The sequence below is a fragment of the Felis catus genome, chromosome B2, assembly GCF_018350175.1.
Source record: "Felis catus isolate Fca126 chromosome B2, F.catus_Fca126_mat1.0, whole genome shotgun sequence".
NCBI classification, from domain to species: domain Eukaryota; kingdom Metazoa; phylum Chordata; class Mammalia; order Carnivora; family Felidae; genus Felis; species Felis catus.
In genome coordinates this window covers 140,243,493-140,257,919 of record NC_058372.1, presented here as the reverse complement: position 1 = coordinate 140,257,919, position 14,427 = coordinate 140,243,493, and the positions used below count along the sequence as shown (strand labels likewise).

The following is a 14,427-nucleotide window of genomic DNA, read 5'->3' as shown; positions in this document are numbered from 1 at the left end:
AATGTCTTACTGAAATCTAGATACCGTATGATTGTGGCCTTCCCATAATCTCCACCTACCACCCTATCAGCACAGGAAATGAGGTTTGCTCAGCATGACAATCTGAGTGAACCCAGCTTTTCCCTTATGGCTCTATTTTCTAAGAGCTCACCAGCCACCTATTTAACAATCCTGTCCAAAATTTTGCCACGGGAATTCATTTCAACTGTGCTCACCTGCAATTTTTGGAATTCATGCTGTTTCCATTTTTGAAAGTCAGATGGACTATTCTGTAAGTGCCTATTTTCAACTTGAAGTTCCCTGTACTATTTTTGTTACTTCCCAAAGATTGCAAATTCTTTTAATACCACAAGGTATTAGTTTGCTAGGGTCGCAATAACAAAATAGCCCGAACTGGGTGGCTTCGACAGCAGAGATTTATTTTCCACGGGTCTAGAGGCTGAAAGTCCGAGGCCAGGTTGTCAGCCGGTTTGGTTTTCCCTGAGGCCTCTCTCCTTGGCTTGCACATGGCTGTCTTCTTGCTGTGTCCTCATATGCTCTTTCCTTTGTGGAGTGCCCCTTGTGTCTCTTTGTGTGTCCAAATCTCCTCTTCCTGTAGGGATACCAGTCGGGTTGAATTAGAGTCCACCCCAACGCCCTCATTTTAACTCAACACATCTTTAAAGATCCTGTCTCCAAATACTGTCACATTTAGGGTACTGGGCACCAGGACTTCAACACGGAAATTTAGAGGGGATGCAATTCAGCCCATAGGATATGGCATAAATATCTTCTGTGATTTAAGTCATAATTTCATTTAAAGGAATCAGGTACTTTCTTATTTCGGGAAATTGGGGAGGTCAAAAGATGGCCGAGGCTTTTGTTAACTTGGAAGTTTGTTCGAAGTGCATATCAGAGTCTCACTCCAGACCTACTTGGATGGGAATCTGCATTTCACAAGACCCACACACCCTACCCCAGCACTGATTTGTGTGCCCAGTAAAGTCTGACCACTGCTGGGCCAGGGACCCAGTCATTCTTCCACGGGTGACACCTTCTTCTCCAAGAGGTTCCTGATAGAAATACATACAGAAGGGACATTAGCAAAGGAAACCAGAGTACCATTGCATGGCTATCGGGTTTGGGGTGAAAAACTCAATGAAAAGAACTCTCTGGTAACCTAGATTGGAGCACGAGGAGAAAAGCATTAACCCCCATATTTTCTGCATCCAAGTGCAATCTAGATATGACTTTTTTCGTCAACCATACATAAAAGAGATATTTTTTTTTTTAAAAAAGGGACACGGCTGTTCTTGGGTCAGGTTCCTGATGCCTGGGTGGCATACCTTAGGGGAGAGGGAGAGAATAAGGGCTGAGGAGAGTGTTGTGAAGTGATGGGAAGGGGTAGGAGAGGAAGGGTGCGTCCCCTGCATTTGGACCTCGTTTTGATCCCAGCAGCCTTCTCCTCCCGTGCCTCTCTTGTTGACATTACCAGTCTCAGTTTCCAGTTGAAATATCCACCCAAACTTTCAGGGTCAGGTTCTGTGATGTCAGAATAAGAAGAGCATGATACCTTCTAGGGCCAGTGGGCCCCGCCATGCTATGGTCTGTGGTCCATTTGGGTGAACAGTGAGCTTTCCTCATCCCACGTTTCTTTACTACCTCCTTCTCTAACCCACCTTTTCATGCGTATCCTTCAGATTTCAACTGTGATATCACTTCTATCAGGAAGCTTTCATTTCCCCCTCGAGACTGAATTAGGAGCCCTCCTCCTCGGAGAGCACTTTCTGCACCTGGCAGTAATGACTGGTCTACTCATCTGCCTTCTGCTCTGTGATGACATGGGCTTTGTTCCCCATCAAACCTCCCACGTGGCGGGGGGTCTGGTTCAAAACCCGCAGACGTGTTTCATTGGTATGATTGTTAAGCTGGTTGGAAAATTATGTTTCTACAGTTTTAAAGATGCATATACGGTATATTTTATAGAAGAGATATTTATACTGTTACTGCAGTAAGGCTGCATATTCATGGAAATGTTCCCAAATATCTTTTTGCAAAATGCTTAATCCATAGACTGAGTTTTGAAAAGCAGTTTCTCTTTCAACTGTTGTTAAAAAGTTCTCTTGCTTTTTAAGGGGCAGATTAAATATGATTTTTTTTTCCTGAAACTGTTTTTTTTTTCTTTTCTTTTTTTTTTTTTTAGTAGCAAACTACTTAGAGCTGCTTTTCATCGTAGAAAAGGTCAGCAAACTGGGAACACTTGTCACTTCGTAAAAGAATTATGTGCAGCTCAACTGTAAATTTGACAATTATTTAAAATAACTTGCCACAAACTAAAGCACGAACTTCTTTGTAGAACAACACATTTGCACCATCTCTCACCTATTTCATTGTGAAATACCATATATTTTCTACTGGATTGTAAAGACTTTGACAAAATAGGCCACATAAACAATAATCTGTGGCCCTTGATACATTTCTGGCTTCAGTGTCTTTGCTGCAATGATCTTATATATATATATATATATGTATAGTGAATGTATTTTGATGTATTTTAAGTGTGGTATTATCTCTACATTTAATCTGGGGCATTTTTAAGGTCTGTTCATGGTGGTTGAGGGCAACTCTTCTGTGTTGTGGTATTCCTGCCTTTCTCAGGGTACTTACCCGCCATAAGAGACCCCTGTCTGCTGACATAGTACCTAATAAAGATGCAATATAGTGTGCATATTAAATATTGATCAAGATTAACTTCTCTTTCAGTTTTAGCTAAAAATGATATAGAAATTGAAGCATATTTAATCTCACCCACTGGTAGATTGACCCCATGGTCATATGATAAACTCCCAAATATATTTGAATTTATTAGTTGTCCTTCACTGCTATTCCAATTATCTATAATTCTCTCACTGTGCCTAATATCACACTGTCTTAATTATTCTAACCTTAAAATAAGCCTCGTTGTGTCATATGGCAAATTTCATCTCTCTTTTATTTTTTGAGAGTTGTCTTAGCTTTTCCTGAACTTATAATCTTCCATATGAATTTTAGATTCAATCCATCAAGCTCCATACATATGTGGTGCAATTTTTGTTAGAACTGCATTGAATTTATAGACTAATTTGGAGAGACATCCAAATTAAATTCTTATCATGCGGACCCTTTCCGCCTATGAATACCTCTCCATTTATTTAGGTCTTCTTTGAAGTCCTTCAATAATGTTTTAGGATTTTTCCCCTCATAACTTGTTACATTTTTGTTGCATTGATTGCACATATCTGCAACATCTTGTATTTTGGTGCTATTGTGAATGGGATCTTTTGGTCAAGGGGTGTGAATGGAAACACGTAAACTAATTACGTTTCCCTCATTCCCTGTGCCCCAAGCTACTTGTGTCCCTTGAGCCATTGGATACATACAACTTTATGCCCTGTAACATAGATGAGGCCTCAGGTTCTATTTAAATCTCAGCTGAGAGATATCCCGCTGGGCACCAGGCTTCTGGTGACAGTGAATGGAGAGATTGTTGGGACCCTAATCAGTAGACTGGGAGATGAAGCACAAGAATGACTTCAGAGCACAGAGCAAATGTATAAAGAGGCTGAAATGATGAGGGAGAAGAGACAGGGATACATTCCCAAGACTGAATATGTGAATAATTAGTAAATAATTAGTAAAAGTGATTCCATATTAGTAAAGAAGCCCTGAAAGGAAATATGCATGAGGTGGGGTGAGACTTAATCTGGAGACTGAAAAATTCCCCAAGTTGTAAGGAGGATTGAGGAGAAAAGACAGAATCCAAGCACATCCTGTGAAATTCATTAAAGTGGGTGATAAAGACTAAAAACCTATAGGCTTCCAGGAGGAAAGAAAAAAGTTACTACAGAGTAGACTTTTGTTTGTTTTTAATGATTAGGTTAAATATTTTATGCTGTGGCAGAGAAAAATACAAATTTTATGTGGTGGGCCTGAATCCAGCAATCTCGATACATTTTCTAATGTATTTGAATACATTATTTGAAGACCTAAATAAATGGAGAAGCGCACCCTATTCATAGATGGAAAGTGTCAGCATGATAAAAATTCAGCTCGGGTGTCTCTCCAAATTAGTCTGTAAATGCAATACATTAGAATACATTTGATTCTAATGATGTTTTTGAAAATTTTCTTGGTTTTTCTCTGTAGATAATTGCATTATCTGTAAGTAATGAAAATTGCGGTTTTTCTTTTCCAGTTCTTAAAAATTTGATTCATTTTGTTGGTGGTGGTTATTGCTTTTACTCAGCCCTCCCCGGACTGTGAATGATAAAAATGGTGATGCCTGAGAAAATTCTTGAAGTGCCCCCCATTCTCTGTAAGGTTTGTTGTAGACTTTTGGTAGAAATCCTTCATGAGACCTTATAGTTTTAGAATATTAAAAGCATTGGTTATTCATGAGCTGTGAAATTTGATTAATTTTTGTTTTTCACTTATTTAGATGGTCACCTAATTTTCCTCAATCTATTAATGTGTGAAGTTTTTGTAATAGCAAATTATCTTTGCATTTCTGGAATAAACTGTACTTGGTCATTCTGGGGTTTTGTTGCTGTTATATTTCACCAATTTTTACAAAATGTTATATTAATAGATTGTGCTTGCTAATATTTTATTTAGGATTTTTTTTACAACTACTTTATGAAATTAACCTATAATTTTCCTTTCTTGAACTGTTCATGTCATGTTTTGATCTCTAGGAAAATTTCTCCTTTTTTCTATTCTTTGAAATTGCTTTATAGATTATGTAAATATTATTTGTTGAAGATTTGGTAACCGCTCTGAGTTCCCCTTGGAGGAAAATATCAAAATAAATTTATATATAATGGTTTATAAATCATCTTGTTTATAAAATAACTTTATTAATTCACATTTTTCTCAAAAATTATACATTTGACTAAGTTCTCAGTGTACTGGCATGAAATTGTTGATGATACTCTGTTGGCTTTAAAAATCTCAAATGTATTGATAGTTATTTCCCATTTTCCCCTAAAGTCGTTATTTCTTTTCTTTTTGATTGATCTCTTGATTTCTTTTTTCCTGACTAATATTGCCAGATTTTTATGTGCTACGTAATTTTTAAAATATATGTGTCTTACAAATGATGTCTATATTTTCCGGTCAATTTTATTTATTTTGGCTCATACATATTCCTTTCTTCTTATATTTGAATTCATTGATTTTTCTCCAGATTCAGAAACTGAATACTTAGTTAATTTATTTTCAATATTAAAAAAAAATACCGAGACCATACATTTTTCTATTTAAGTCACATCTGGCTCTATTTCCTAAGTTATGGTACATAGTAGTTTTTAATGCTGTTTTGTTCCAAGTATGTTGCAATTTTTATTGTGATCTTTTCTTTAAACTATACATTATTACATAATACACGGGGGGGGGGAAGGGACCAAGATGGATCCAGGCATGTATAACATTTGCCATTTCTTTATTGTTTTATTTTCAGTTAAACTGGGTTGTTATCAGGGAATTTCTTCTCAGCAGAATATCAGTGCCTAAAATATGCACGAGTTCTTGAAATTTATCATAATATCCTCATGATCTAGTAGGCAGGGCATTCTTTGCAAATATTTCATGTTTGCTTTTACATTAAACTTAATTTTGTCATTAAAATCTTTAGCCTCAATAATATTTTCTTAACTAGGTGTTTCTGTTTGATAGAGGTATGTCAACTTTGCATTGTAATCCTGTCACTTCTGGGCTCTATGTATTTTGTAGCTATGCGCATGAGTGCATGCAATTTCATGATTTTCATGCTTCATTGTTAGAAAGTTTCCCTTTGTTGTTACACAGTAGCTTTTTACGTCTATTGATTATTTTTCTTGAAATTCTATTTTGTCTGATAATAATTTTCTGTGTTGGAATTTATTGCTTTTTGGTATTTGTCTGGAATATAATTTGCTGTGTATTTATTTTAAATATTTTCATGAGGTTTTGTTTTAGGTAGCTTTTGAAAACACCAGATAGCTGAATAAAATCCACGTAATAATCCCCATTAAAAAAAATGTTTATTTTTTTTTGACAGAGAGAAAGTGTGAGTAGAGGAGGGGCAAAGAGAGTGGGAGACACAGAATCCCAAGCAGGCTCCAGGCTCTGAGCAGTCAGCACAGAGCCTAACAAGGAGGGGTTTGAACCCACCAACCTTGAGATCCTGACCTGAGCTGAAGTCCAATGCTTAACTAACTGAGCCACCCAGGCGCCCCTCCCCATCTTTAATAGAAGCATTTATTTACATTTTTAAAGTTACAAAGTGTGTTTGTATTTACTTCCACTATCTAATTTACCCTGTCTGGTTTACTGTCCTTTTTCTTTGTCTCTTTCCCTTCTTTTCCTCACTTCTATTGGATTGATAGAATTTTCTTTATCTTCAGTTATCTGAAAATACCTAAGTTGACCATGATTTTCTCTGGGCGCTTTGAGGATATTGTTCCGTTGTAATCTGAACCTTCTGATTTTCATCAAAGTCTGCAGCTAGTCTAACCTGCCGTTCACTTTTTCTTTTTTTGAATGAGCACATGTCAAAGATTTATTTAAATCATGAATGAGAAAATTAAAAAGCTGGTGAGCTGGCTCTAAAAAGTGTAAGAGGGACAGAAGTATCTAGTCCTGAAAGAAAAAGTGCCACATCCCATACAAAACTGGTTAATGCACAAGACTGGAGAATATCACAGTTATAAGCAATACAACTCTCACCTTTGTGATGAACACTTCTTAACCAGACAGAAGCCATTTGCTTATCTGCAGGGTAAAATTCATTTGCATTGCCCATATGACAAAAATAATTTGAGTAATTATTATTTTTATACAGCGTGAAGTCTATCCTTATAGATTTGTAGCATACCCTAATTAATAGTAAATGATTAAATTTTTTTTAATGTTTATTTATTTTTGAGACAGAGAGAGACAGAGCATGAATGGGGGAGGGGCAGAGAGAGAGGGAAACACAGAATCGGAAGCAGGCTCCAGGCTCTGAGCCATCAGCCCAGAGCCCGACGCGGGGCTCGAACTCACGGACCGCGAGATCGTGACCTGGCTGAAGTCGGACGCTTAACCGACTGCGCCACCCAGGCGCCCCAATAGTAAATGATTAAAGCATATATGCTTAGAGAATCAAACAATCGTTGGGTAGTCCTGTTGGATAATGCTCTGGGTATGATTGGAAAGGATATGAGCCATCTTTTCATCTATTTCCAAGTTCTGGATTTTTAAGATGTGTGTTTATAAATTTTCTCCATGGAATATTCTTGTTTCAAAAAGGCGTGGCCTCATGGGTGCAGCATTCAATATTAATGAATACATATACGCACTATAGGATAGTCATCAAGTCTAGAGTCATATGGTATTAAGCAACCATCAAAATAAAAAACATTGTCAAAGATTTTATAAAAACCCAAGATTGGATTTTTCAATAATCTCTATTCCCCAGTGCTTAAATAAATCATTGCTTGTATTTCTTCTATTTTGAGGCTAAAAAGCCAACCCCCAGAAATCTATCTCTGTCAGATTCTGCCTGAAGTACCTAGGAATCTGTGTGAGTTCCTCTTTCTGAAATGTCTCCAATCTCCTAAGGTTTCTCCTAATGTCTCCCTGTAAGTCTGGGACCCTGTAAGACAGAACAAACATGAGAACAGTTTTCAAGGAGAACTTTGTAGGCGTTGGTTCCACCCATGAAGTGCGAACCTTGACCCTTAATGGTGGGTTTTTCATATCTGAATAAGTGAGATTTATTCCGAAACATGACACTCCAGGTACAGCCTTTATTAAAAAGTTTGTTCAATTACATTCTGATTAGTTTCAGTAAATGAATGCAAATAATTACCTGGCCATTAAAGGTAAAGAAACTCAATGGAAGTATTTGTTTCTGAATTTGGAGGAGTTAGAGGGAACAAAAGGCAAACATACAGTTATTAAACTGAGATTAGACATAGATCAAGAAGATGACCCAGCAATTCCTTTCTTAAGTATATACCCCAAAGAATTACAACAGGGCCTCAAGCAGATACTTGCTCACTGCAGAATTATTCACAACAGCCAAAGGTGGAAACAATCTGGATGTCTATCAACGTGATGAATGGATAAAGAAAATGTAATATATACACATAATAGAATGTTATTCAGCTATAAACAGTGATGTTCTGGGGTGCCTGGGTGGCTCAGTCGGTTAAGCATCTGACTCTGGATTTTGGCTCAGGTCATGATTTTGAGGTTCGTGACTTTGAGCCCTGGATCGATCTCTAGGCTGACTGTGCAGAGCCTGCTTGGGATTCTCGCTCCCTCCTTTTTTTCTTCCCCTCCACCATGCGCTCTCTCTCTCTCCTTCTCAAAAATAAATAAATAAACTTAAAAAAAAACAGTGAAGTTCTGATAAATGCTACAAAATAGATGAAACTTGAAAAATCTTATGCCAAGTGAAATAAGCCGGATGTAAAAATTCAAATATAATCCTCCCCTCCCCCGGGCCATCCGTGATCTCACCTTTTGCTCTCTGTGGTCTCAGTTACCTGTGGTCAACCGCAGTCCAGAAACAGATGGTCCTCCTTCCGACATATGGCCAGAAAGTCAATAGCAACCCAATGCTATGTCTCAGTGCCTAGGTCATTCCCCTCATTTCATGTCATCACGTAGGTGTTTTATCATCTCACGTCTTTACAAGAAGGAAAAGGGTTTAGGCACAGTTTTGAAAGAGAAAGAGACCACATTCCCATAGATTTATTATAGTATATTGTTATAATTATTCTGTTTTATATTATGTATTGCTTTTAATCTCTTACTGTGCTTAATTTACAAATAAATTACCATAGGTATGTATGTATAGGAAAAAAACATAGTATACATACAGTTTGGTACTATCCATGGCTTCAGGCATCCACTGTGGGTCTTGGAACGTATCCCTCTGGATAAGAGTGTATCAACTATATTGTATAATTCCACTTGCATGACGTCTCTCGAACAAGAAAATTTATAGAGACAGCAAATAGATTAGAGGTTACCAGGAGCTGGAGAATGGAGAACAGAGTTTCTATTTGGGGCAATGACAAAGTTTTGGAAATAGATATGATGATGCTTGCCCAACATCGTGAACGTAATTAATGCCACTGAATTGCACTCTGAAACATAGTTAAGATGGCAAATCTTTTTGTTATAAATGTTTTACAACAATTAAAAAGAAAAAAAAAAAGGAAAGCAGCTGAGATCAAGAAAGAAAGCGCCTTCCCATATAGCCAGAAAATAGAACACTAAAAACCCTACCAGCATTATTCCAAAATAAATGATCACAATTAGATGTTCTTCTTGAGTTCCTTCAGTCATTCTTAATTTATTCTTCTTCCATTAGAGCTTGAGTCATCAGTTGGCTTCTATAAAATTATCTGGTACTGAATTACAAAGCATCCTGGAAATCCCACGTCCCTCTGCAATTTTCTAAGCGATGTCACCTTCTAAGTCTATTTTCTGAAATATCAATTGTTAAAAAATACCCGGCAGAGTCCTTTTCGTGAGCTCTGAGGCTGTTCTTTATTGCAGACCAAATTTCTGGCTTGTGGCTTAAAGGAGAGCCTTCAGGCGAGCATGAGAGAGAAGCGGAAGCCGTATGTTGATGACAGAATAGGTAACAATATCAGAATGTGGAGTAGCAGAGTTCTCTGTTGGAGTATGATGCATACCTCTTTTGTGAGGTTGTGATCAATGTATCCCTTTAGAATAGAAACTATGTTGTGTTCTGTACTGATAAAATCGAGGGAAAGTCATATTCCCAAAGCCTTGAGCAGATAAAATTCCAGTGATGTTCTTCCAGTGCCTTACTGCATGTTTGATTTTTTTTTTTTTTTTTTTGCTGTTGCTTATGTATAGAAAGGGATAACATCAGCAGATCTAGCAAATAAATACGTGCAGCTCCACTCTGTGCCCACAGTTCCATTTTATATCACAATGCATCATTGCTCCAACAAAGATATTTGTGGTTTTAACTTTCTCTGGCAGCTACAAAGTAATTTTCCCTTCATTGTACTAATTGAGGGATCAATTTTTTAAAAATCGGCAAAGTCAACAATTTTTATGCATTGGAGGCTGGCGTATGTTTCTTTCCTTTGGATCAATGGTGCCGACCTTTATAACCTCTGCTAAAAAATGTAAGATTAGAAGTATACCTCTCCACCTCTCTCAAGCCTACAATCCCCATAAAGTCGGTCCATTAATTACAAATTGTTAATATCAGTTATGCAGAGTAGCTTATGCTCTGTTTTCTACCAAAGAACTTTATTCCAAATCAGCTGACACTGACAGCTGATTCAATACACACGTATGTAAAACAATTTTCTATTAAACAGCTCTTGGGATAGAAAAACAAGTTGTTTAATTAAAGTCTAACTGACTTTCTTCCCAAGTTATGTGCCTATTTATTCATTTAGATGAGCTTAATAACAAATACGGTTGTGACGATAAGAAAAATAACACAAGTAATCACTCTTCAGAAAGCTAGATATTAGATTACAGTTCACCACAGGGAGATTTCTCTCTACGTGTTTTTTTTTTTTTTTTTTTTTTTTTTGCTCCTATTAATGTCATACATGGGACTCCTTCCTTGTATCTGGTCCCATCCCCTCTCCAGATTAGGGCTGGTTACTGGGGACTCGACAGGTTCAGGTGGAAGGTGATTATAGGTGAACATTAAATCTAGAAGGCCTGGGCTTCAGGGCGGGTCTAAGTAAGAGAATGTGCTAGCAGGTGGTAATGTCACAGCCTTGGCCAGGAGACAGGTTTAGTCTGGCAGGGGGCTGGTGGGAGACGTGTGGAGGTGGGTGCAGAGCCTTGAGGTCAGGGAGAGGCTTTGGGGGAAGCAAGGTGGTGTTAGGGCTCCAGAGAACGTGAGCCAAGGAGGCGCTAAGTGGGAAAACAAAGCAGGAATTTTTGTGCTTAAAGAAAGCACCTTTTGCTGACTCTTTCAAAATGATTTGTCTCAAGTCTGTGTTCACGACGACAAGGCAAGGGCAGCGTTGGTCTGGTTCACTGCTAAGATCATGGTATTTAGTAGAGTTTCTGGCATGTAGCTGGTGCCAGTAAATACTACCGAGTTAATGAATGGCAGAAAGCAAAATTTTGGGGGACATAGTTTCCGACATTTTATAAATCAAGGGGCTTGGTTCCAAAACAAGCAAGAGCCCAAATGAACCTTGACACGAACTCACTGTGGCCCCAGATCCCACAACAGAGTGGATCCTGCTTGTAGAGGTCACATGGCTCCCGTGGGAACACATGCAGGTGCCCAGGGTGGGGAAATACGTCAGTCCTACACACTATCTTCTTTCCTTCATTTTCTTTCCCTTTCTCTTGTGGCTCCTGGCTTCTGGGTTTATGGTCTGCTAGTTGGCTGTACCAGAAAACTGAGAGCATGGATCCAGGAAGTGGGGGACACATGAAAAGGGTAACAGAGTTGAAGCCAGGTGAAGAATCTAAATCCTGAATAAATAATTGAGCCATCAAAGAAGTGTGAATTCAAACAAAAATGAGCTCTGATTTTCATCCCTTCATATGGGGCAAACAACTGCTATCTCACTGCTGGGAGATTTCCCTTCCTTCTTCCTCCCTCCCTCCCTTCCTTCCTCCCTTCCTTCCCTCCTTCCTTCCTTTCTTCCTTCTTCCCTCCCTCTGTCCATCCCTCCTCCCTTCCTTCCATCCTTCCTTCCTTCCTTCCTTCCTTCCTTCCTCCCTTCCTCCCTCTCCCTCTCCTTCCTTCGTGTGTGTGTGTGTGTGTGTGTGTGTGTGTGTGTGTGTGTATTTGGCTAGAGCAAAATGTGGATCTTAAAATTGTTGGTAATGAAAAGCTTGCTGTTTGGTGAGTCTTAAGAAATCTCTGCATTCTGGGGTGGCAGCTGGAATTTGTCCCCAGCAGGTTCTTCATTTGTCTTTCCAACGGTGGAAGAGATCATCACTTTGGGATGTTGAGACAGATACATATAGGCGCCCAGAGTTCTTGGGAACAGCACCAGGATCTGCATGAAGGACCTTCAGATATTGGTCTATTAAATTATGTGCAAGTAATATAAGTTTGTCTCATTTGGGGGAAAATTTTATCTCTGTGAAATTTTTATAATAATATTTTCCTTTGGCTGAAGATGACAAGTTGCATTTTGGTCTAGAATGAAAGCTGACGCCTTGATCTTGGACTTTCCAGCCTCCAGAACTATGAGAAATAAATTTCTGTTGTTTATAAGCCACCCAGCTTGTGGTATTTTTGTTACCACAGCCCGAACAGACTAAGACAAGTAGCAGAGAAATTTAAAGAGATTTAAAGTACTAAAAAATTGGAAAACATTTTTTCATGTATATTCTATTCTCCATTTTCTAACTTCTAGCTCTAGTAAACTTTGTATGGGCTATCGTCATTTTAGCTGTGATTTAGGAAATTAAGTATGAAACCTATATCTATACATGCAGTGGCCTGGATTCAGGTAAGCCATAGTGTTACGGGAATGAATTAACTAAATGGAAGAATGATGTGCAGAGAGGCCCGGAGCAGTATTCTGAAATGGAAGGGACAGCCATCTGCGGGGATGAATGTGTGGATACTCTAACAGTACCCTGAGGAGTCTCAGAAATAACCCAACATAATATGAGGAAAGTGTGTTGTCACACAAGATGGGACTGTGACTGCTCATTGGGTATTGAAAGAAAGGATAAAAAAGTTTTTTTTAAATATTTATTTATTTATTTATTTTGAGAGAGAGAGAGAGAGCATGCGACAGAGAGGCAGAGGGAGCGGAGAGAGAGCGAATGCCAAGCAGGCTCCACACCAGCATCAGGGAGCCCAACATGGGGCTTGATCTCGCAAATTGTGAGATCATGACCTGAGCTGAAATCAAGAGTCAGACACTTAACCAACTGAGCCGCTCAGGTTCCCCAAGGATAAGAATTTTTTAATTGGCTAAATTCAATGTATGTAAAATTATTGATTGGAATATATACATATATAGTAGCATAATCTGTTTGGGAAGTTATTAAGAAATAGTATCACATTCATACATTTTGGCCCTGGAATCCTATTTTATCAGCGGTTGACTTTAAAGACAGTGATAAGTGATGTATTTTTTACTTTTATATTTTTTCCTTTTCAACAATGAACACATTGTAATTGAACCAGATATACTTTATTATTAAAAACTATAAGCTTTGGGGGCACCTGGGTGGCTCAGTCAGTTAAGCATCTGACTCTTGATTTTGGCTCAGGTCATGAGCTCATGGTTCATAGGATCAAGCCCTGCATTGGACTCTGAGCTGCCAGTGAGGAGCCTGCTTGGGAATCTCTCTCTCCCTCTCTCTCTCTGCCTTTCTCCTGCTCTCTTTCTCTCAGAATAAATAAACATTATATATATTATAATATATGATATAATATATTATATATAATGTAATATATATATTGTTATTGTATATATGTATATACATATATAACATGTATATTGTTATTGTAATATATATATTGTATATATATATTGTATATATACATTGTATATATGTATATACATATATATGTATATTGTTATTGTAATATATATTGTATATATATTGTATATATACATTGTATATATGTATATACATATATAATATATGTATATTGTTATTGTAATATATATATTGTATATATATTGTATATATACATTGTATATATGTATATACATATATAATATATGTATATTGTTATTGTAATATATATATTGTATATATATATTGTATATATACATTGTATATATGTATATACATATATAATATATGTATATTGTTATTGTAATATATATATATATTGTTCAAGGATCAACTGTATAGGAAAAGGTGCCCCTACTCCTAAGAGCAAAAAGTGAAAATCGGACCAAAGAGATACACATGGTATATCCAAAACATGACTCTGCTAAAAATTAAAAATACGTGTTGATAAGAAAATTTTTCTAATTTATGTTAAGTGGAGAAAAAGTGAAAAACAACGATGTATAGTACAATTCAATATTGTAGAAACATTGTGAGCATCATATAATTTTAATATATAAATTATATTATACCTCAAATCATATTCATAACTATTCATGATATGTGTTCCTAAATTATATAGTTATATATTAAATGATATAGTAAATATTAATATTTAATATCATTGCTTTTAGGATGTATGTCAGTATATATTTCTTAAAGATAATCTACAAAATGTTAAAATGATTACCTTCAGGCACCAGTGTAGGTATGGGTAAGTTGTAGGGAGGGTATTTTGACTTTCTAATTTTTAATTTATATTTTGAAAATCCGAGGGACGTACTTAGTGAGACCAGAACCAAAGCAATAAAAGGATAGAAAGGATAATAATTATTCTAAAACGGCCCAGGAAATAAAGGCACAGAGTGAAGACCCAAAGATGTG

The 14,427-nt window shown here is 37.1% G+C and overlaps 1 long non-coding RNA gene across 1 annotated transcript; it reads right to left on the bottom strand.

Moving 5' to 3' along the window:
* Positions 1–398: 398 nt before the first annotated feature.
* Positions 399–9,682, bottom strand: LOC109496804. Its single transcript, XR_006598424.1, has 4 exons — positions 9,280–9,682; positions 8,868–8,974; positions 8,506–8,674; positions 399–592 (listed from the first exon to the last, which is right to left on the bottom strand). It is a non-coding gene; the product is annotated as an uncharacterized LOC109496804 (long non-coding RNA).
* Between the last annotated feature and the right edge of the window lie 4,745 nt (positions 9,683–14,427).